The sequence below is a fragment of the Oratosquilla oratoria genome, chromosome 2, assembly GCF_046742065.1.
Source record: "Oratosquilla oratoria isolate Oo_2021 chromosome 2, ASM4674206v1, whole genome shotgun sequence".
In the NCBI taxonomy this organism is placed as follows: domain Eukaryota; kingdom Metazoa; phylum Arthropoda; class Malacostraca; order Stomatopoda; family Squillidae; genus Oratosquilla; species Oratosquilla oratoria.
The window spans coordinates 21,635,129-21,658,702 of NC_134778.1; the positions used below are offsets into that span (position 1 = coordinate 21,635,129).

At 42.4% G+C, this 23,574-nt stretch overlaps 1 protein-coding gene across 2 annotated transcripts in view; it reads left to right on the forward strand.

Annotated features, from left to right (window-relative positions):
* The first annotated feature begins 1,004 nt into the window (after nt 1–1,004).
* Nucleotides 1,005–23,574, forward strand: part of LOC143037792 (kelch-like protein 5) — a 194,579-nt gene continuing 172,009 nt past the window's right edge. Inside the window, exon 1 of one of the 2 annotated variants that reach the window (XM_076206363.1) lies at nt 1,005–1,167. The gene's annotated coding sequence lies outside the window, so the exon portion shown is untranslated. The remainder of the gene's footprint in view (nt 1,168–23,574) is intronic. The other variant, XM_076206359.1, reaches the window with a different exon arrangement.

Below are 23,574 nucleotides of genomic sequence, written 5' to 3' on the forward strand. Positions count from 1 at the left end.
CGAACTACACAAGATGTAGACGAGATGTCTTTTCAAAGTAAACCTTGTCAGCAGTGAAGCCTTTCAGTATCATTTAGGGTGTACTGATATTATTACGAATAAAAAATATGTTCTGAATTTACGTTATTTTGCCCCATTAGAAATAAGCCATGAATATGAAATCTTTTAGTAGAAAGGTTTTGAGCGGTTGAATTTTGCACACGCCAAAACGGTGATATTCAGCAACGTGGAATAAAAGCACTAGGCTAAGATAATGGAAGCATACGGGAATATCTAAATAGCATATGTTACATATGGAAAATTATCAGTGGGATGAGGTCTTATCATAAATCTTTTATTGTAACGTAGGCTGATGCCTTCATAAATTTGTTATTTAAATCACGCTAAGGTTGGTACTAAATAGTATCAAATATCCCTAACTTGCAAAAAAGTAAAGCTCATAAACAATCTAAAAATAGTGACTACCATACAGCGAGATGAGTAACTTGCCTGATTATTAGTCATAAAACTTTCAAATCCGCCGCGAACTATTTGAAGGCAGGCTGTTAGTGTTCGACAGTGACCCCAGGGCTTCACAGTAAGGGAGGACTGTAGTAAGTAAAGTTTATAAACGCTTTTGATCTTACTCTACCCTTGTATATATGTCCTATTTCTATTGAATATATTATTATTTACACTTAGTAAATTTTAATCTTAATGTTCAACTTTGATACTCAGAAACAGTAAAGTAATATCCATAATTGCTCCCTAACTGGACTATCATCGTGCCTTTGTGAGGTGCAATAAAAGTGCCATTTAACTTTAATCAAGGGGATTGTGCTGTTTAGGTGATGATTTGAATAATTCCGGTTTATTTTCAAAGTAATTGTATATCTTGAGAATAGTAAGTTAGTATTGTGTGGCTATATTGTACACACGTCAAATAAGTAATAAATAAAATTTAGACGGACATTTTTACTATTTGGCATCATAACCTCTTTGTTATTGTTTGGGTACCAGCTGACGCGAGATGTGTGTTGGTTGTGGTGGAGGGGCAGGTAGGGAGGAAGGTAGCAAGGAGCAACTGTTACTTCAAGGTTACTATAGTTTGTGGAGGTGTTCCTGCTTCTAACCATTGGAGGCTGCAACACTTCCGCGGTGGACGAGCCAGAGACTACTTGTGCATAGGTGAGTACGATGGAAATTAGGCGATTTTTGGTATTTGGCGGAACGGATGTGAATGGACAGGAAGTTTCTTAGTTTGTCGTTCCCGTGTAATCCCTAAGTTTGTCACTCATACTCGCAATTTCTTTCTAAAGTTTGCTTTTAGAGACGTTATTTTTTATTTGAGGAAAGCGATTACCCTGAATAGTTAAGTTAGTGGATGGCATGAGTGGTATAGAGTTTAAAGTAATTACCAATCGCATGACAGGTAAGTGGTTGTTCGAGTTTAGAGCGTTTACAAATTACTCTCGTATTTGGTTAATGTAAAACCTCGTATACATTGGAAATTAGATATTTTTCATTGTAACCGAAATGTTCCCATAGTTATTGAGGTTGAGAGAAACCTGGTCATAAATAATAGTTGTGTAAATGTAAATGCCAGACTCGAGTATATTTTTTCTGGTGCCTAGATTTCATTGGAGAGGAAGCAGACATTCAATTGAAATAATGAGGGACTTCATTAGTTTTGTATTATAATTATCTTTTATAGGATTTATCTGCCTCCAGTGTCAGTGATTTAGGTTTCAGCTTTTAAGTATATTATTATTTTTTATATCTTTCTGCTGTTTTGTAGTTTAGGATACATTCTTTACATATGCGCTTCCACTTCTACTGATGCCATCTAGGAAGTATACATATGTGGATCATAGGTTGTCAGAAATGAATCATATGAACTAATATATCAATTCATAGCAAAACTGTGATATCAATAAATATAGTTGCTACAGCTTTGCATAAGATGCCAACAAGTGTAGTACAGTACTTACAAGGAAAGCCATATGTACAACTGTTGTACTGTGAATGATATAATTGTGGCTCATGGTGATGTGAATTTGTGGGACAGCAAGTATAATTGACATGTCAAATCTCCCATGGTGTGCCCACTAAGGATACAACAGTTGTAGCTCCTTGGAATGTCGTGGATGTTGATACTGTTGTATATTGGTGGTTCTCAAACTTTTTCCTGATAAACCCTATTTAGAATATTTTGATCCTTCACGACCCAGAGTAAAGTAAAGAGAAAATGTACAGTGGAGGAAAGATGAACATACATTACATAAGTAATTTATTGTCAAAAGAAGAATTCTTGTAGGTAACTGAAATACACTAAAAGCCTGAAATTTCCTGTGTCCCTGTGACTCTTCAAAATTGATCTCGTAAATCATAATTTGAGAACCACTGTTGTATATACTTGTACCCTCCCCCAACCATATATCACTTCTGATGCAGTGTATGAACTGATCCTTTGGAACTGCAAATCGTATGCAAGCATTTGAATGTTGACTTGAGAACTTTAAATTCAGTGGTGTGTGTGTGTTTGTGTAAAGTTAATTTATTATAATTAACTAACTACTTTTTACTCTTTCTTCATTTGCCTTGTAGGAGGTTTATTGTGGCAGAATAAAATCATCTGGCAGTATCCAGAAATGAAATTAATTTTTACAACTAGTGAAGGACTGAGTTGATGAAAACGGATAGATATTGGTGGGATTTGCGTATGGGCAACCTTTTAGGGATTAGTAATTGTAGGACTTGCAGCTGTCATGTGTACAGCTAGTTTTTGGATATGTTGAAATATGACTTGACATTGAAAGTGATAAAAGTTGAAGTGGCTAATATCTGGATGACCTATATGAGCAAATCTTTGCTTCACAAATGAAAGCATCAATAGGTCTTTTGATGTTTTGACTACTGGAGAGATGCCGTACATACATATACCAATGGGTTTTTCCCCCTTACAAGGGAGATAGCCAAAGTCAAAGGCACCTATTTCATAACACAAAGCAAATGTACTGACAGGGATAGTTTTAATCATTTTGACTGTTTGGAAAGGGGTTTCTTTCAGCCAAATTAAATTTTGCAGTATGAGCCAGAATAAATGTGTAGAATGCCACAAACAAGCTTTTGTGGTAGCTCATGCTAATAAAGATGGCATTCTGATGTATTTCTCATGGGTTGAGAGTAAAATGTTAAAATCAGGGCAAAATAAGTACTTGCATAGTAGTGGGCACAGAATATTATTACATTGTTGGGAGCATTTTACATGCAAAACCACTTGGAATTTAGGGTCTGTTTACTGTTGGAAGGCCAGGATTTAAACTCGTAAAGGGGTTATTGAAGTTGGATAAACTGGGACCATCACTTTGTAAGATGTATTACTGCTGTATTGTGGCAGAAGTTTTCCCAAACAGTCTGTCAAAACAAGACCAGTGATTTATGTAAATGGATAATTTTGTGAAAGGTGAAGTGGCTAGGAAGCATTTTGTTCATGAAGAAAACTATTTGTTCATTTTGCTCATGTTTATCATTTCTGTACGAGATGTCTTCAGCTTGGGCTGGAGACGTACTGCTCTCTACAGGCTGCATCATTGGTTTGCATTGGGTACTCTCCAGTTTTTATTCTGCTGAAGCACCATGGCTCTTTCTTGTCATTTGAGGGGTCTGTGGGTCATCCTGGGGATTGTTACTGACTATTTGGGGGCTACAGGTCTCCTGCAGAAGTTGTAAATCAACAGATTTATGTATGTATGAACCCATCAACCTTCTCTTCTCTATATGAAAGGACTGACACTCTTGTCTCTGGACTGAGCTCCAGATCAGTCATCTTCAAGGATATTTCATCCACGTTTTCACTTGAGAGCTGCCAAATGGTGACTGTTTTCCAGCCTATTAATACTATCAGGTGATGACAAAGAAGCAATCCCATATTAATAATATGCAGACAACAGTCCAACCCCCCCCAAGAGAAAACTATTGGAGGATACAAAGACTATTACCAGCTACTTCGAAGTTGTGGGTTTCCAATCAGTGAATCTCGAACAATTAATAGCTTTCCATATATCCATTGCCTGTTGTCATGGTGACTGATCTTAATGCCATAAATGCTTAGCATATCAAAGAAATATACCAACTGTTTTTAACTTCTACTGTCCTTCTTTTCTGTTAATCTCTTTAAATCTCTCCCTTACCTTTGATCATGGCATACAATTTAACTAAAGTGCATTCAATTCTTTTACTTTTTCTTGTTGTATACTAAGTGCTATGAGTATTTTAGCTACAAACGTACAAAAATGTTGGGAAATGCTTATAAGTGCCAGATTTGTGGCTTGGTTGGCTACTGATAGCTGTACACACCATTTATGGAAAAGTACTGAAAATCCTTCCTGTTAACAAACTAAGTAAATTTGTACTGTACTGTATATGGGTCCTGTTAAGCACGCACTAAGCTTTACAAGAATTAATTTGTTACATATGATAGAATTTGTACATTTTCTAAAAGAATTTGATAATCGCAATGATTCTGAAGAAAACTTCCAATTAAAGGGAGTGAAATTGTTAATTACAGTTACTGCTGGCAGGGAGGGGCACAAAATGGGTATTGAAGGGCTTGGTGGGTATGGTGAGCATACATATTACAAATTGTGGGAAAAGATGAAGGTAACTGATAAGGGAGAAGTTGATATTCAAGAAAATGTATTGTAGTTACAGATGTAAGATCATGCATTGGTTGTTCTAGGATTCACACAAGTTTTTGTGTTCTCGTGCACATTTCTAGAATAGACCTTACCATTGATATAATATTTCATTTCTAAAGTTTCCTGAACTACTATTTCTAACATAACTTGATTACAAAGAACACCATCAATTGAGTCTTTATAAACCATGAAATAAATTGTTGTTAATAAGCTGACATATAAAGATATATGCAAGAGGAAATGAATGTAATTTTTATCCAGTACTTTCTTCAAGGTGATTAATGATTAATACTATCGGTAATAGTAATAATAATTAACTATTATCCACAATTACGGAAAAGCTTCTGGTTGGTGAACAGTTGAGTGGAGATCCTTATTAACTCTCATTTTACTCCTGATCTCACCCGTACTCGATCATTGTTTTCAAACTGATTGTTCTTCCTTCTGGCTACCAAGTTCTACCATACTTCACCCTGGAAAAGTATTTCTGGAAGCCTTTTGTTCCTTTTTTAAGCTTAAGCCCACCCCTTTAATTTTCTTCATAGCATTTTGATCTGTTTGTTTCAATACTTTATTTATTTCTTTCTGCAATTTCAACTTTTCAGTGTCTTCTAGTTTTACCCACAGGCCCCAGTTTTTCCAGCCATATTGTTGTCAGTTGTAACTCCAGTTTTGTTCATAGAATTCGTTCCACCTACGTCCTCTCATCTTTGTTTTGTAACGACTTTTCCCTCGTTCATGATAATCTTGTTAATTAATTAGTTATTAATATTTCTCAACTAGCAAGCCCTGTTTATTTCAGGTTTGATTTTTGATACTTTGTATTCTGTCAAGATCTCTTTCCGCTTCACATTTGCTCCTTTTTTTTCCAGTGTTGTTTATTTGTTCTAATTTAATTTCTGTAGTGTACTTCATTTTTATTGCAAAGATGATGTACCTTGTGTATTTTTTCACTTGCCAGCTTTCTCACTTGTGGCATCATTTGCTCCTTTCATTTGTTGCTAGATTTCTTGCTCCATATAACTTTTTGTTTGTCAGAACTTGAAAATTTAATTTACTGCTCTTTGTTCTTTCAAATCTTCCATGTACTCCTGTAATCAACTTTGATGCTCAGCCATATTTTCATCTGCTGCCATTTATATTGGCGTGTTTGTATTATATATATATATATATATATATATATATATATATATATATATATATATATATATATATATATATATATGTGTGTGTGTGTGTGTAATTTTTTTTTATCAATTTGTTAGCCATGTAAGTATTTCCCATCTCTGCCGGTGGATGGTCATATCCCTACTTGTTTTTCGAGCTCCCATTACCAAAAGTTGCCCTTCTATTTGTCTTGATATATTCAAGTAGTAACTTAGGACTAATTATATTAGTGATCCCTGTGTACATGCTGTATTGGGATGGGCAGTTTTCCCACACAGGGATTAAATTGTGTGACATGAGAAGAAATGAGTGTAAAAGATAACACAAGTGGATTAATCAAGATTTTAAACTTGTGGTGAAGTCAGGAATTTTCCTGTAGCTGAATAATATTGACTTTCATGAGCGAGTATGCAAGATGTTGTATCCGGGTTCTTGTCAAGGAATGTGTGTTACCCATGAATAAGTGTTGCTCAGTATGCATTCTCATCATCTCTCCTTCACAACCCTCAAATATAAGTACCACAGAGAAACACCCACACCAGACAAGAACTACACTAGTATGCCTGCACTTAGGACACCATCTGTCATCAAGACATTAGTGTACAAACACAGAATAGGCCTGGCCATACTGCCCCAGATGGAGCTACCACACAGAAGACATGGAACACCTCACACTAGAATGACCCACACTAGCAATCCCCAGGCAACACAAAATTTCTTCTGTGACATATGGTTCCACCTGGAGGCTGTTGACGGTTTCCTGGAGGCCGCGGGTCTTCTGCATGAGACCTGAAGCAACAGATTGATTAGTTTCCTGCACAGTAATTTGCTGCATCATCTATTCCAGAATGATTTGTTACACTATGTTGTATGTCCAGATGTTCATGGTGTGTCACCCTAACCCTCTTTCCTAGGCTTCGCATTTTTTCACTCAAGAAAAGAATTATGCAGAGAACAGCTTAGTTTCCTTCAGGAGACGAGGAATGTCCCTTGCCATCTCGAGTGAGATCTGTCAGATATTCAGTGTGTGTTTACCTAATTGCAACTTAAAAAATCACTTGAGATGCCGCCTTTCTCGTAACTGTCGTATCAACTTTTGAATTTACATTCGGTTTTAGCTGGGTCTGTATCACCAAAGCCTGCAGTTTCATCTGTATAGAATTTTTGTGACATCCTGTTGACGTACGTATATGTGTATCTATCTAGTTGTGTTTGTGTGTGCGCGTGCGTTGGTGCGTGCGTGATCATTGACCACCCTACACCGAAAAAGGTGTCGACTTCGTGAAGGCTGTTCCTAGTATGCTATGATAATTTTGGACAAAATGGGGCCCCCCTTTGTCCACGGCGTTTGAGGAAGACCTTTTCTGGGAAAAGGCAGTTGTTTCTTGTAACACTGGGACGTCCGGATTCTTTTCCAAGTAAATGTCAGAACAGTTATTCATTTCGTGTGTGGTGGCGGCAGGGAGGAAGAGGGAGAGGGGGGGGGAACTGCACAGTAATAAAAGACAAATTCGCAGTAAAACTCATGCCTGTTTTGCAGCCAGAGGCAGGTTTACGGCGCATGCGCGGTAGCCTTGATGCGCGAATTGTATCCGTTGTAAGCTGCTTTACTATTTTGTCACAGTGGCTGTCATCAAGCAGTTTTATTGGGTAGGGAGGAACCTTTTTGAGCTCATGGGTGTGGGTGAGTTATGGATATTATTAGGGTGTAGGTACGAGGGATGAGGCAAACTACTTTGTTCAATAGAAGGGTGTTCTCCACCGTCCATGCAGTGTTGTCCTTTGGATTTGTCACTGTTGACCCTAGTAGCCCAAGGGGCTCTATATTCACCCACGCGCGAAAACGGTGCCGCATTGCTCGTGTTGCCATCTTCGATATCAGCTGTTATCAGTAAGGGCATTACTATCACAACCTTATAAATGTAGGTGGCAAGCCTTACGCAGTTGAGATTCAATCGCCACCTTTGAAGGCAAGAAAAGTGCATGATCTGCCAGAGACCGGTCGGGCGAGGCGACACTGCTTTTGTTGGTGTCTGTACACCTGGTATCAAACATTAGTTTCCAGTGTATGTTTACATCCAAGAAGTTGGTAGCCCTGGGGAGAGGCGGAGTCGAGGCGTCTGCCCTCACTTGCATTACGGGCGGCACATGTCTGGTAATGCATCAGCCAATGTGGAGCAATAATATACGCGGAGTCGGAAGCCCTGACTCCGCCCTTTCAGAGTGCTACCAGCTTTATGAATGGAAACTATGAAGGAAAGCGCATCATTCCGTGGAGAAGTAGCGTAGTGAAAATAGACAAGTGAATAGATGAAATCAAACTAAAAACGTCGTCGTAGGTTTAACAGATTCATCACTCGCTGTTGTAAATAATTCCTGACAGTGTAGTTTGGAGGAAGAGGGAAATTCCTTGTTGGAAAGGTCTTCTCGAAGCCCACCTCTTAGTTGACGAAAATAGTCTGGTTTGGATACAGCCTGTGAAGTATGTCATCGCGTGAAAAGGGGGCCTGGTTCCAGAACGAGACCAGACGGGTGGGGAGTTGTGTATGTATGTGGGTGGGGGGGGTAGACTTTTTGGATTTAGGTCAATTCAGAGTTGAGCTACGTGCTGTCGGGCTGGAAACGACCGGGTGGCAAATGGAGAACTTTGTCCGACAAATTGTATTCAATCTTATTCCACACTTTGGATCCGGGTCGAATTCAGTTGTACATTATATATGTCACTCGTTGTAGGGAAATGTTTGAAATAGTCAGATTCTGCCGTCGTCAAGCTTCGATTCTGGGATCCTGTCTTCATGAAACCCGTCTGTTTTGCGTCTCGCCGAATCGTTCCTATCTTGTTGCAATTGCTTCAGGCGCTCTGAGTGGCAAGATACCAGCCGGGACTTGCGTTCACCCGGGAGCGGATCTTCGTGACTTGATCATATCATAGTTATTCATTCATTAGTTCGTTTAATACGCACATTTTGGGTGTCACATGATCGTAAGGATTGTTCGCCATCCATTCTTGGGTAGCCAAGGCTTTGCAACCCTTGTAATCACCTCATTGCAGCCAGCAGCATAACTTTTAGAAATTTGGTGACATGGCATGTCCTTTGTCATGCGTTACATCTAAGACCAACACAGTTGCCGGAAATCTGGTGAGCACCTTGGGAACATCTGAAGGATCTGCACATAACCAATTTTAATTTCTCAACTGACAGATATAACTGAACAGTTGTAACTGTCAGTTTAAACTGCACGTGTGTAGCCGGCCTAAGCATCTTCTCACCCCCGCGTCCCCCCAACCCCTTGACTAACTTTCCTTCCCCAACTGACGTTTTCTTTCTTCCAGGTTACTCTTTCCTCAGCTTCCCCCCGCCCCAGTTCCCCCTCATAGCCACCCCCTCCCTCTCCCCGGGCCATCATCCATCCCTCCCCTCCCTCTCCCTCCCTTCTGTCTTCCCTCCTCTACGTTTGCTCAAATAGTTTGTTTCCGCACTTTCAAGTTTTCGCCGTACTCGGTACCCACTTTTTATTTTTCGTTGAGCGTTAAGTGCAATTTGTTTTAATTTGACCGAGTTTGTTTCTTATGACCAATTCTATTAGGCGAGGGTTTGAGTCAGGGTGAAATTCACAAGTTAGAATTAAATAAAGGAAATTTGAACAGTTTTTTGAGATAATTAGCAACAATTAAATATTGTTGCTATTTATCTCATAAAACTGTTCAAATTTCCTTTATTTAATTCTAACTTGTGAATTTCACCCTGACTCAAACCCTCGCCTAATAGAATTGGTCATAAGAAACAAACTCGGTCAAATTAAAACAAATAAGGTAAAAAAGAGGAAGCAAGCGAGATATTCAGTTCACAGATAGAAAGTTGTATACTTAATATATAAATTCTGTTTTCATATGTATGATATCATGTGTATATCCCACATTATATTAGGTTGTGTAAAGTTGTTTAGAGAATGTTCTGAATTTCAAAACTTTGAAACAAGCTGCAAACCTTCCACCAATCTGTTTCTTCAGTGCTATTCTCTCTCGCTCTCTCTTGTCCGTTTGTCTGCGTCTTTGTACCTCTTCTAAGTTTCCGTCCCTATCCCGCCGTCTGTCTCTCTTCATCCCCTCTCCCTTTCTCTCTCTCTCTCCCCCACTCTCTCTTCCCCGTCTCTCTCTCTCTCTCTCTCTCTCTCTCTCTCTCTCTCTCTCTCTCTCTCTCTCTCTCTCTCTCTCTCTCTCTCACCCTCTCTCTCTCTCACCCTCTCTCTCTCTCTCTCTCTCTCTCTCTCTCTCTCTCTCTCTCTCTCTCTCTCTCTCTCTCTCTCTCTCTCTCTCTCTCTCTCTCTCTCTCTCTCTCTCTCTCTCTCTCTCACCCTCTCTCTCCCTCTCTCTCCCTCTCATCCGGGAGGTATGCTGATGGTCCCCGGATCGTGTCGTTTGTCTACAGAATTTCCAAAATACCTTTTCCAAACTTTTGTCCTTGGTCGGCGCCGCCGCCGCACTGGAAAATATGCCAGGCTTCCCCGAATCCCTGATACAAGGACGTGGTGGCGACGGGACGGGACGCGACGCCACGCGATGCGACGCTGTGGCAGGAGAGGGAGGGAGGGAGGGAGTGGGGCGTTGAATAATTGGAAGAGTTAAGGATTTTGGTATGACGGTGGTCCTCTTCCTCCTCCTCCTCCTCCTCTTCCTCCAACTCCTCCTCTTCCTCCAACTCCTCCTCCTCCTCTTCCTCCAACTCCTCCTCCTCCTCTTCCTCTTCCTCCAACTCCTCCTCTTTTTCCTCCAACTCCTCCTCCTCTTTTTCCTCCAACTCCTCCTCCTCTTTTTCCTCCAACTCCTCCTCTTCCTCCACCTCCAACTCCTCCTCCTCCTCGACTGTTAAACGCAAAACTCAAGATGGATGGATTGATGTGTGGATGCGAACGTCTTGATGTCCTCCCTTGCATACTTTCATGGTAGCATCTCTCTCGCCCGTCCATCCCCCCCCCCTCTCTCTCTCTCTCTCTCTCTCTCTCTCTCTCTCTCTCTCTCTCTCTCTCTCTCTCTCTCTCTCTCTCTCTCTCTCTCTCTCTCTCTCTCTCTCTCTCTCTCTCTCTTTCTCTCTTTGTCTTTCTCTTTCTCCCCTTTTGCCTCTTACGCTCTGCACGTTTTATATTTCTTTTCTTTTCTTTTCTTTTTTTGCGTCGTCTATAAGGATAAATAAGAGGAGTAGGTGAATCAGGAAATGTGTGTGTGTGTGTGTGCGTGCGTGCGTGCGTGAGGCAGGGCCGAGCAATGTCACTTGAGAACCATCGTATTGATAGGTTTCATGCTCGTTTGTGAGGTTCCGAATATGGTTATATCGAGAAATATTTTTTTGGAAGTGCACAGGAAGTAATTAATTAGTGCCTGGTTCCGAATGTTGAAAAATTAGATGTAACGTGTGTGTGTGTGTGTTTGTGTATATGTATATGTATATATATATATATATATATATATATATATATATATATATAAAGTATTTTAGGCAAATGATTTGGATGATGGAGAACATAAACACAGGCATAAACCAGGCGTAATGTTTCGCCAAGACCAAACTAAATAAACGTTTGGACGTCCAAATGGGTGAAATGGGAAATGGAATTTGTGGAGAAGGCAAGAGGAGACGAAAAGGAAAGGTTTGGTGTAAAAGGGAGAGAGAGAGAGTGAGTGAGTGAGTGCTAGGAGGAAATGCGCCCAATTTTTTTTTTTTATTTTAGAATATTAAAAAGAAAAAAAAAAAAAAAAAAAAACCAAGATTCCCGGGGACGTAATACAGGCCTTTGATATTTCTAAAATGAATCTGTAGTATCAGAATTGAAAATATTTTTACCTTGAATACGAAAAATAATGGCCCCAAGCTGCCAGGACATAGGTTTGACGTTCAAGTAGGTACAGGCAGCTTCACCAGCCCTATTGTCACCGTGGAAATACTAAACTTGCAGCCGATGCAACTGAATACAACGGAAATCCGTGTGGTTAAACACGCAAGCAGAATGTTGTCTTGTGTTCTTCATCCCAGCTAGTCATGGACCAACAAGTCTCCTGCCGGCATGTTTCTTGTCATTTTAACTCATCCTTGTAAGTGTGGGAGTAACTCGTCATCCACGAGAAGCTAAGATGAGATGGGGGAGGGTGGCGGATGGGAGTGGGTATATGCCTTTGATTTGGCTACCCCCCTTATCAGGAAAAAAACCCCTCTTGGTATATAGATAATTTTGAGGGCTGGTAGATAGCTGGTAAGCCTACACCAGGAGGCGCTGATTAACTGCGGTCGAAGCCGTTACTTTGCCCTATTATGCGCTTAAAGTCTCTTGGGACAAGTATCCAACAGTCACTGCTGGACATCGGAGAGTAGTGCAGAATTCGAACCCACAACTGAGTTAATGCGACAGCAGTGCGCATTCGACGACGCCCCCGGCGATGACAGGTGGAAGAGATGTGAACAGTATTAAAGGAGAATAGTTCTTTTTTTGTGCCTGAGCGTTATCAGGATGAACACACGAGGTACTTAGTACAATCATAGGAATTATAAGGGTTGTCTTCGGATTTATTCAGAACGGAAGCCTTAGAATGAAAAATAAAAAAGATGAGAGATGGTGAGGGCCATGTTGGTTGAGAGATTGCGTGTTCGCCTCATGCTGTTGCGTGACTCGAAAACCTGAGGTCACGTGTTCTTGGGGGATCTCCTCCCACCTTATAAGCTCTTCGCCATCTGTCTACCTGCCCTCGCCCGATGGTCTTGCCCTTGTAAGCCCTCCGAGCCATCTGGGCCAGCTGGGGTCTTCGCTTCGCTAGTTCTCGCGGTCGTACGTCTCGATTGGGTGGTGTTCTGCTGTAATGTTCGCGTTTGTATCTGGTTTTGTGTCTGCAGTTGTGGGGATGATTAGCTCTAGTGCTCGCGTGTACATTATTACACACACACACACACACACACACACACACACACACACACACACACACACACACACACACACACACACACACACACACACACACACACACACACACACACACACACACACACACACACACATCGCTTTGATAATTTAGAGTACTCTCCGGGCAGTCGCGATGTCCGCAAACATTAGAAAATAAAATTGTTTCTCATCATGAAAAAGACTTTAAGTACATTATAGAAGGACGAGGGTCTTGTAGAGAGACGTGCCGCAACAGGGAGAACGCCTTGAGGCCTGAGGACCTGAAAGCACACAAATACGACAACGAACACGCGTATGCACTCTACACTTACACATTTTATAGTAAAATAATATTTAAATATAAATTTCATTGTTACCCCCCCCCACCAACCCCGTTTAATTTCTAGGGGTACACGGGAATATAGATATGCCCAAGTGGTGCAAAAAAGGATTGGCAACCCTTGATCTAAACTGTTGAAAGATTTGCAAACATATGCAAAAGCTTGTTTCTTTATGTTGTAGACATATGGTCTTTATCCTTTTTCCAGTAACCTTGTGGCACTCCCGACCCATACGAAGAGGTACAATTCATCTACTGTCTAATGATGTGTGTACGTGTGATGTGATGTACGTTCATGTATTCGGATACAAACTCTCCCCCCCCCACCACACTCCCATCCTATGATCACCCTGTCGTCATCATCCTCAACCTCGACGTTGGCGACATGACGGGGCGCTGCTTTCTGTCGCCACGGAGCCTGTCCTGCTGGCTGTCACGGGCCCTAACTCCTTCAACGCCTCTGGGTCGGTCGAGCGGCGGAGTGGGAGTCGGGGCGGGCGGGGGTTATGATCCTTAGGTTTCCTTATCTCGATCCCTCGCCTCGCTTTTCTTCCTCTTCCTCCTAATGATTTCACCTCCTCCTCTTCCTCCTTCTTCCTCCTTCTTCCTCCTCCTTCCTCCTTCTTCCTCCTTCTTCCTCCTTCTTCCTCCTTCTTCCTCCTTCTTCCTCCTTCTTCCTCCTTCTTCCTCCTTCTTCCTCCTCCTCCTCCTCTTCCTCTTCCTCCTCTTCCTCCTCTTCCTCCTCTTCCTCCTCTTCCTCCTCTTCCTTCTCTTCCTACTACTACTACTACTACTACTACTACTACTACTACTATTGCCCCATGCTTCGTTCTCTGTTCCATTCCACGTCTATCTCCCCCCCCCCATCTCCTTCCTTCTCCTCCTCCATCTGTGACTATCTGCTTTAACAGCTTTTTCTTTCCTCCTCATCATTTTCCCTCTTTTTTCTCTCTCTCTCCTCAATTAACTTCTCAATTTACCACCCTCGTCTTTCTCACCCGCCCTCACCTTTCTCCATAGTCATGCATCCTGCCATTTCCTTTTGTCTCCCCGCGTTATTCGTTCCTTCCTTCCTCCTCCTCCTCCTCCTCCTCCTCCTCCTCCTCCTCCTCCTCCTCCTCCTCCTCCTTTTCCTCCTCCTCCTCCTCCCCGTCCTCCTTCGTGTGACGGTGGCCCCGTGGTCGTGGCTCCACTTCCATATATGGAAGACCTCTCTCAGGCTCCCTTTCTCTCTGTCTGTGTGGCCCTCCCTCTCCCCCCTCCCTCCATCCCCCGCATCCCTTTGTCTTTGGCAACGTTAGGTGCCGCGATTTGATGCTCTCCTTCAACGGTCTGCAGTATTTGGTGGGTCCTGTGCACTTGTGTACACAAAACAAACGCGCGCGGACGAACGCACACACACACACACACACACACACACACACACACACACACACACACACACACACACACACACACACACACACACACACACACACACACGTGCGCGCGCGTGAACGCACGGACGGACGCGCGTTCACGCACAGACGGACGCACGCACGCATACACGCGCGCGCCTACACACACACACACGCGTATTTCTTTTGTTGCTTTTCATCACCTCTTCGTTTGACGTCACATCGTATCGGTCGTTAGCGTAGTCAGTTTCTTTTCGTTGATGCCCAGGTTCTCGGCCACAGTTCGGCAGCTGTTGGGAGCCGGTCTGAGGTGGTTCCCCGATCTCGGAATATTCTTCGTCACCTTACTTTTTTTTCGGGTTCACATTCTGTCCGGGGCTGTGTTCAACCGTGTTAGGGTTGCTGGTCGAGTGTCGCCAACACCTCTCCCCTCCCCCTCCCCCCGACCCCTCCGTCCTGGGCCTTAGTACACTCAAGAAAATTGTATCTTATGCTGTTAGATCTGGATTCGTAAGGACGTGGCGGCCGTGAGACTTGTGAAATAGTAAAAAGACGTCTCTGCTCCAGCGGCGTCATCAGAAACGTACTGGTTTCGAATTCACGTAGTTGTGCGTTCGAATCCCGCACTCCTCTCCGATTCCCAGAAATAACTGTTACCTGTCCAAACAGACTTTAAAGAGCATAGGGAGAATGTGACGGCTTCGGCCGCAGCTGCTCAGCGCCTCCTGGAGCGGAATTTTTGGTCATAAAGTTCGATTCCGGTGACCGACCGAGTTGGCTCCAGATGTTCCTTGAAGGTGATGGGTCCCTGCATATATGTGTGTATGTGTGTGTGTCCCTGTTTGTGTCCGTGTGTGCGTGTCCCTGTTTGTGTCCGTGTGTGCGTGTCCCTGTTTGTGTCCCTGTTTCGGTGTGTGTGTGTCCCTGTTTCTCTCTCTATCTGTGTGTGTGTGTCCGTGTGTATGTGTGTGTGTGTGTATCCGTGTCCCTGTTTGTGTGTGTGTGTGTGTGTCCCTGTGTGTGTGTGTGTGTGTCCTTGTGTGTGTGTGTGTGTGTCCTTGTGTGTGTGTGTGTGTGTGTGTGTGTGTGTGTGTGTGTGTGTGTGTGTGTGTGTGTGTGTGTGTGTGTGTGTGTGTGTGTGTGTGTGTGTGTGTGTGTGTGTGTGTGTGTGTGTGTGTGTGTCCCTGTGTGTGTGTGTGTGTCCCTGTGTGTGTGTGTGTGTGTGTGTGTGTGTGTGTGTGTGTGTCCGTCCCTGTGTGTGTGTGTCCGTCCCTGTGTGTGTGTGTGTCCCTGTGTGTGTAGACAGACGACACGGTATTCTGGGTTTGTCTGTCGGGGTCCCTCTTGTATATCAGAGCTTGTATCCGCGTCGAGGAGGAGGAGGAGGAGACCATGTTTGTTTTGTTGTTTCCTCGAGATGGCTGTTGTTGGTCTTTGGAACGGTTTCTTCTCCATGTCTGTGGGGGTCTTTGCAGTTCACGTGCCAAGGAACAGTTGGCAGAGGGGATGTGGCTGCGAGCGACTTCCTGCGGAGCTCCAGTTGCCATCCAGCAGTGGCGGGCCAGCAGACGCTTCTTGTTTACATTCTTGCAGACAATCGGAGCTGTGAGTCCTCTTTATCCCTCGCATGCGCTCTCTTGAATTATTTTACATTTCCTATCTCCCGCTCTACCCCCACCACCCTGTGTGTGTGTGTGTGTGTGTGTGTGTGTCTGTGTGTGTCTGTGTGTGTGTGGGTATGTCTGCGTGTGTGTGTCTGTGTGCGCGCGCGCATGTTCTTCGTTTACTGATGGGCAGGTTTGCATGATTTCTTGAGCTGTAATCGTCTTGGATTTGTGTATACAGATCCACGGGATATCCATACCGACCGGCGCGACGGTGCTGTAAAAGATCACACACACACACACACACACACACACACACACACACACACACACACACACACACACACACACACACACACACACACACACACACACACACACACACACACACACACACACACACTATATATATATATATATGTATATGTGTATATGTATGTATATGTGTATATGTATGTATGTGTGTTTGTGTGTATATGTATGTATATGTGTATATGTATGTATATGTGTATATGTATGTATATGTGTATATGTATGTATATGTGTATATGTGTGTTTATGTATGTATATATATATATGTATATGTATATATGTGTATATGTATATATGTGTATGTATATGTATATATGTGTATGTATATGTATACATGTGTATGTATATGTATACATGTGTATGTATGTGTATACATGTGTATGTATGTGTATACATGTGTATGTATGTGTATACATGTGTATGTATGTGTATACATGTGTATGTATGTGTATACATGTGTATGTATGTGTATACATGTGTATGTATGTGTATACATGTGTATGTATGTGTATACATGTGTATGTATGTGTATACATGTGTATGTATGTGTATACATGTGTATGTATATGTATACATGTATATGTATACGTATACATGTGTATGTATGTGTATACATGTGTATGTATGTGTATACATGTGTATACATGTGTATGTATGTGTATACATGTGTATGTATGTGTATACATGTGTATGTATGTGTATACATGTGTATGTATGTGTATACATGTGTATGTATGTGTATATATGTGTATATATGTATGTACGTACGAGTATATATGTACGTACATATTACGTATACATGCACATTGGTATACACATGTAGACTTGTAGATATGTACAGTTGTACACATCTGTAGACATGTCCACATTCGCGCGTGTACACGTTTACATTGTACATGTGATATACAATACGCATATGTATACATATACACGTATTTGGAAAAATGCTGATATGTTAACTTAGTTGTAATAGGAAACATAATAGTAGTATGAGTGTTGTCTATTCCCTCTTGCATTTACACATGTACAAGTACATGTACATAGCCATAGGCATGTACTTTTTGAACGTGTGCGATATATTCGGTTTCAAAATGTTGAAATCTAATTACTCGACACCTTTATAGAATTTCCTTTGAGTAAATCTTACCTGATGTAGAAAATGTGCAAGCTTCGTTACGTCACATTGTATGTTTCACAAACACTACTTGCTTGTTCAGAGGTTGTACGGGAATGAACACAGAAGAGGAAAAAATCTTGAGACAGTACAGGAAGTGGTAGTTGACGGAACTTTCATTGTACATATTGATGTCTCCTCTGTGTACACTCCTGTCCAAACCTTGAGGAAGAAAGTACTAATTGCAAAAATATATATAAAAGTGCAGGTTCTACTCAAAGGAAAGCTTGTTGAGGAAAATTGAGTTCAGGAAAATTTTTGTTAATTTGTCAGAATGTTCGTATATCTTGAACAACAGTTAGACACTGGAAAAACTTCGTCACTCGTAAATGTTCATATGTAATTGTACATATGTTCATACGCATGAACAAGAACACGTACGTGTGTGTGTGTGTGTGTGTTTGTGAGATTCACCATGGTCACAGAGCTCGTATGACCGATCTATGGGTAATCCTGTGACCTTACACGGACACACACACACACACACCCAACTCCCCGCCCACGAGAGTTAGAGTAACACCCCGTAGCGAAGAGATACTGAAATTATTTCAGTGTGTGTGTGTGTGTATGTGTAAATGTGTGTGTGTGTATTCGTTCGACATGCTGACCAGCAAAACGAAACGAGGAAAAGGAAATTTGACCTAAATATCTAATTGGGTCATGTTTAGGGACGGAAAGGAAACGAGAAAACTCCGGGATGGCTTTGGAACGTGCTTTCCAGAAAGATGTACAAATGTACTCTATTCAAGTGATATTCCGATGGAAAGTATATGCTACTTAACCGTCCCCCAAATTAGGATTTTTTTTTTAATTCTAGTGTTTGTTGGCCTTCACAGAACTCGAGTCTTGTTTGGGTTGATTTACTTGTTCAATTATCGCTTTATTCAATTGTTAATCTATTTAATTATTTACTGGTTTACTTATGAATTTATTTTTCGTCCGTTTGTCTATTCACTTATACGCTTATTTTTTAGGTGCAGTTTTAAAAATTACTATGATGAAATGGTTTGTAGTAAGTGGGTTATGGTTGGTACTCTCACGCGGGGGAACTTCGACTGGTGATGTAAAGTTGACTCTGTCGATAATTTTAAAAAGAAAACTGATGCCAAAGTTTTTGTGGTCAATTTTACACCACCCGTCAAAATTACCTCCTGCATGACCGTACAGTTTAATCTATATGCACGCATTTATATATACATATACCGAGGGGCTTTTCTCCCTAATAAGGAGGTAGCCAAAGTTAGTCATAAATCCACTCCCACTCGTTTCATCCCCACCCACTCCACTCCTATCCACCCCTCTCCCTCTCTCTTTTCTTGGCTCCTCGTGGATGACGGGTCATCCCTGCATCTCGCCCACTGCCCTGGGTCAGAAGCAATGCAGCAAGACTTTCTGCACGGATTTATACCCGGATTAGATCAAATCGTCTAACATTCGACAGAAAAAAATTCAAAAGTGCGTCGCACGGGGTGAAGAGTCTACGCCAGGAGGCGCTGAGTAGTTGCGGCCGAAGCCGTCACCTTTGCCTTAATTATGTTCTCAGGGAACTGTTGGGACAGGCAACAAACGGTCACTGATGGGAATCGGTGAGGAGTGCGGGATTCGAACCCACATTCACTATCTTTGATGGCAGTGGTTCCTTAAGCTGAATGAAGTAGTTATTACAAGATATTTGAAGGCGAAACTCAAAGACAAGACAAGACAAGACAAGGCGACGTTTGGACTGCAAATGTTGTAAGATTACCATTGCACGAAGCTTTAGTAGTTGTTGGTAGTTTGTATAATCCCATTCTTTGACGTGTAACTACTTGTGTGGTGGTTGTCGGCATGATGTTTTGATCATCCATGGCCTACTGGTGACCTTAACTGTACATGTTCTGGGAACCCGAACACGTAAGGCAATGGTGGTGACCTCGGTTGGAACTGAGCATCTTGTGGCTCAGAGTCAGCTCTCAGCGTCTGGGAATAGAAACGCAAAGGACCAAATCTGACCAGCGGCGCATGGCACACTTCGTCTTTGGGCAAAGGCGGGCTTTGTCGGGACATGTTGGATTTCGCCTTGGGATCATGGGATTCCCGTTTTTTATCTCTGAGTCGTCGTGTCACCGGGTCTGGTTGTGGGTCGCCCGCTTTCCGCAAGGTGTTGTTGTTGTTGTTGGTGGTATGAATGAGGTTCTTGCTTGGTGTCCAAAATGTCTACAGTTCAGTTCTGTGTTTTTACATTGGCACTCAAGTCTTCGGCATCCAGGTGTTTTGTCATTTCTGGTTTTTAAAATGGAAATTTGGTCAAATAGAAAACCCAGCAGCTGGAACGTGGTCAAGTTCAGATTCGCAACAATTTTTTTTTCAAGGTTGGCTTAGTAACTGAGAATACATTAAAAGAAAATACGTACCTCTCTGTCCAGGTTTGAATTGTAACTAAAAAGAACAGAAAAAGTTTAGGGTCTTGTGTGAAATACAGCCCTGGTTTGGTACAATATTGAGTTCTCTTTAGAATATATATATATATATATATATATATATATATATATATATATATATATATATATTGTGTGTGTGCGCGCGCGCGAAGAACCACTGGAGTAAATTAAACACTAGGCGGTACAATCTTTCGTGTATTAACTCTTCAGACAAAATACGGAAAATAGATTTTATATATATATATATATATATATATATATATATATATATATATATATATATATATATATATATATATATATATATATATATATATATATATATAATATATATATATATATATATATATATATATATATATATATATATATATATAAATATATATATATAATATATATATATAATATATATATATATATATCGCCAGGAATTAGAATAAGACGTCTCCACTTACTGAAGGTCCTGCCCACGTGAATACAATCGACTGTAGTTAGCCAGAACAAAAGCAAGACGTACCACCGCACGGTCCGGAGGGAAACGTTGTGGCATTTGTTGTTCTTGGACAAGAGGGGGTTGCTAAGCACGTGGAGTGACGTCACTGCGCGATAGTTGTGTTGTAGTACAAGAAGCCTTTTCTTCTTATCCGCTGGTGGTTGAGCGGATTCTTGTTGTTCTATAAAGCGACGGATGGCGCACGCACGCGCGTACACACACACACACACACACGTACGTACGTACGTACGTACATGGAGATGAGGCAAATGAAGTTTAATGCTAGAGTACGTATGGAGACGCTTCGACCGGAAGAGGGCCTAAGAGACGTCTGGTCCTAGCTATAACTACATACTCTAGCATTAAAACTTCATTTGTCAGCTCGTCTCCATATTCTATCATGTTTACATATGTATGAGTAGCAGTAGCATCAAAAAAGTTAAAAGCAGGTTGATTGTTATACTTTTTGCAAGTATATGGTGTAGGCTGAGTATGCTCACATTTATTTCGAAGGCTTCCCACGCCGTTAATGACAAATAAGATGGTTCTCTGCATCCGTGAAGTTCTCCACACTCGTTTGCTTCAGGAACACTCATTTCCTTACAAGATTGGTCTTACCAGTGCTTGCGTGCGCACGCGGAGGTGTGCTTGGGGGTGCCGTGGGGGTGCTTTTCACCGAAGTGTGACGGGCTCCCCTTTGTGTCAAGAGCCATTTGCACGGTGTTGTGGCTTCCACGGCGGCGGCGTTTCTCATCTTCGCCGTGGGACCAGCGTTCTCTCACGGATGGTTTTCTCTCGTCCCGTGTCCTGCAGGGTCATAGTTCGAATCCAACGTGGTATGGAGTGTAAGGTTCTCTGAGAAGCCTACGTCAGGAGACGCCGAGTAAATGGGGTTGAAGCTGTTACCTTTGCCCCATGCGCTTTAGGAACTGTTGAGACGGGTGACCAACTGTCACTGCTGGGGATCTGAGAGGAGTGCGGGATTCGAACCCGCAACGAAATGAATGAGAGGCCAGCATGCTTTCCGGTCACGCCGGCGGCCGCGCTCTGTTGGGAATTGGAAAGTCCGACATATCCAAGATTTTTAATGGAAACTCCTTTTTTTATGTATACCGGAATATAAGAATTCTTTCTGGTATTCGGAATTGTGGGCCCCGAATATTAGATCCTTACGATTTTTTGAGTATTCCCATTGGGGACGAAAATGACGAACGTTTGAATAATGTGAAAGATTAGCTCGCTTTCGTGTCTTCAGCTTTAAGTCACTTGGATTGGTGGGTGATGGCTTCACACGTGCGTGCAAGGGTTAGAGAGTAGAGCCCAATCACCAGGGATGGTTGAGTCTGTGGTTACTAATGCGTAGTCGTCAACCCTCATGGGGGTTTCTCCGCTGCTGTCGCAAAGGAGTTGGTTCTGTACTGTTCGCTCGATTACTGTGTCGTCCCTGGGTGGTGGAGCGAGCTGATTATTCACACACATACGCGCGCGCGCACACACACAAACACGCATGCGCCATTTAATTATTTATTTATTTATTTTTTATGTTTATTTTTTTTACCCTTTAAACTGTTCGGGCGGCAGGCTGTACATGTTTTCCACTATGTAGAACTCTCACCATCCACAGACACTCGCATAACGCACATAACGCTCTCTCTCTCTCTCTCTCTCTCTCTCTCTCTCTCTCTCTCTCTCTCTCTCTCTCTCTCTCTCTCTCTCTCTCTCTCTCTCTCTCTCTCTCTCTCTCTCTCTCTCTCTCTCTCTCTCTCTCTCTCTCTAAATCTCTCTAAATCTCTCTCTCTACATCTCTCACACACGCACACGCACCCCCCCCCCACACACACACTACGGCGGTCCGGGTTCGAATCCAGCCCAGGGCTGAAATAATTTCAGTATCGCTGCGCTGCGAATTGTTACTCCATCTCGTGGGCGGGGAGTTGTGTGTGCGTGTAAGGTCACAGCATTACCCATAGATCGGTCCTATATGAGCTCTGATCTCTTCCGGGAGGGAAATGGCTGTCGATCACGAGTTCAACACGTGATCCAAGACAATGGTGAATCACACACACACACATCCTGATACCGATATTCCTCGTGCTGTCTAGCCTTTATTTTATGATGTACGAACAATTGTCTTTGTTTTACCCACATGCGTAGAACGCGACGCGCACAAGCACACTTGCGCAGAAGCAAGAGACCTGCCTTGATGCATTTACTCGAACGAGTTTACATTCACGAATGTACACTTTTGTGTGTACATGCTGTGTCGTACGTGCACTACCAATAGATCATGTACACCTTGTCTTGATCATTATGTGAACCTTGCTCTTTGTTTGTGGAACGTAGTTCTTTGTTCTTTCCTTGTTAAAGTTGGAGGGACTGCGCAGATCTTCTGCGCAGATGGGGAACCAGATGCTTCGAGTTTGTTTTTGGTGCGGGAAGCTGTTGGTCTCGCTCAGTCGGTGGATGCCAAGGCGTCTGGCGCCTGCGCACTGCGACGAAGGATATCTTCCTGTCTTCGGGGCTTCTTCGTGTGTTCGTTTAACACGCTTCCCCAACCGAGAGGGTACTGTAGAGGTGAAGAGAAGGGCATGGTGGTATCCAGAACGTTAGGAAGAGTCCCACGTATTAAGTAAAGGATCTGTTTTTTATACATATATTCGTCTATCGAAGTAAACAGCATGTGAAGACGAAGTCTTTGTTAATACGACGTTTGGCTTGTTATAGAGTTTACAAGTACATAGTCGTAATACACATAACTGAGATTAAAAGGAACGGAGGGGGGGGGGAGTAATAAGTGAAACGTTGTATTAACAAAGGTTCCTCTTGTCGCCAGCTGCCACTTTCGTACATATATATTCAATGGTATGTTGTCAGCAGGCACTGGGTGGAATCGCGTCCACTCCCAATCCCTCACCGCCCTGTAGAAACTAAACTACCGAGACAAAGACAGCCCCCGTCACGACTCACATACACGACTGGAAGCGAGTTCGATTGAGTAGAAACTATTTTCTTTACAATTTCTTATTTTTCGAATCTCCAAACGTCATGTTACCTTTGCGTC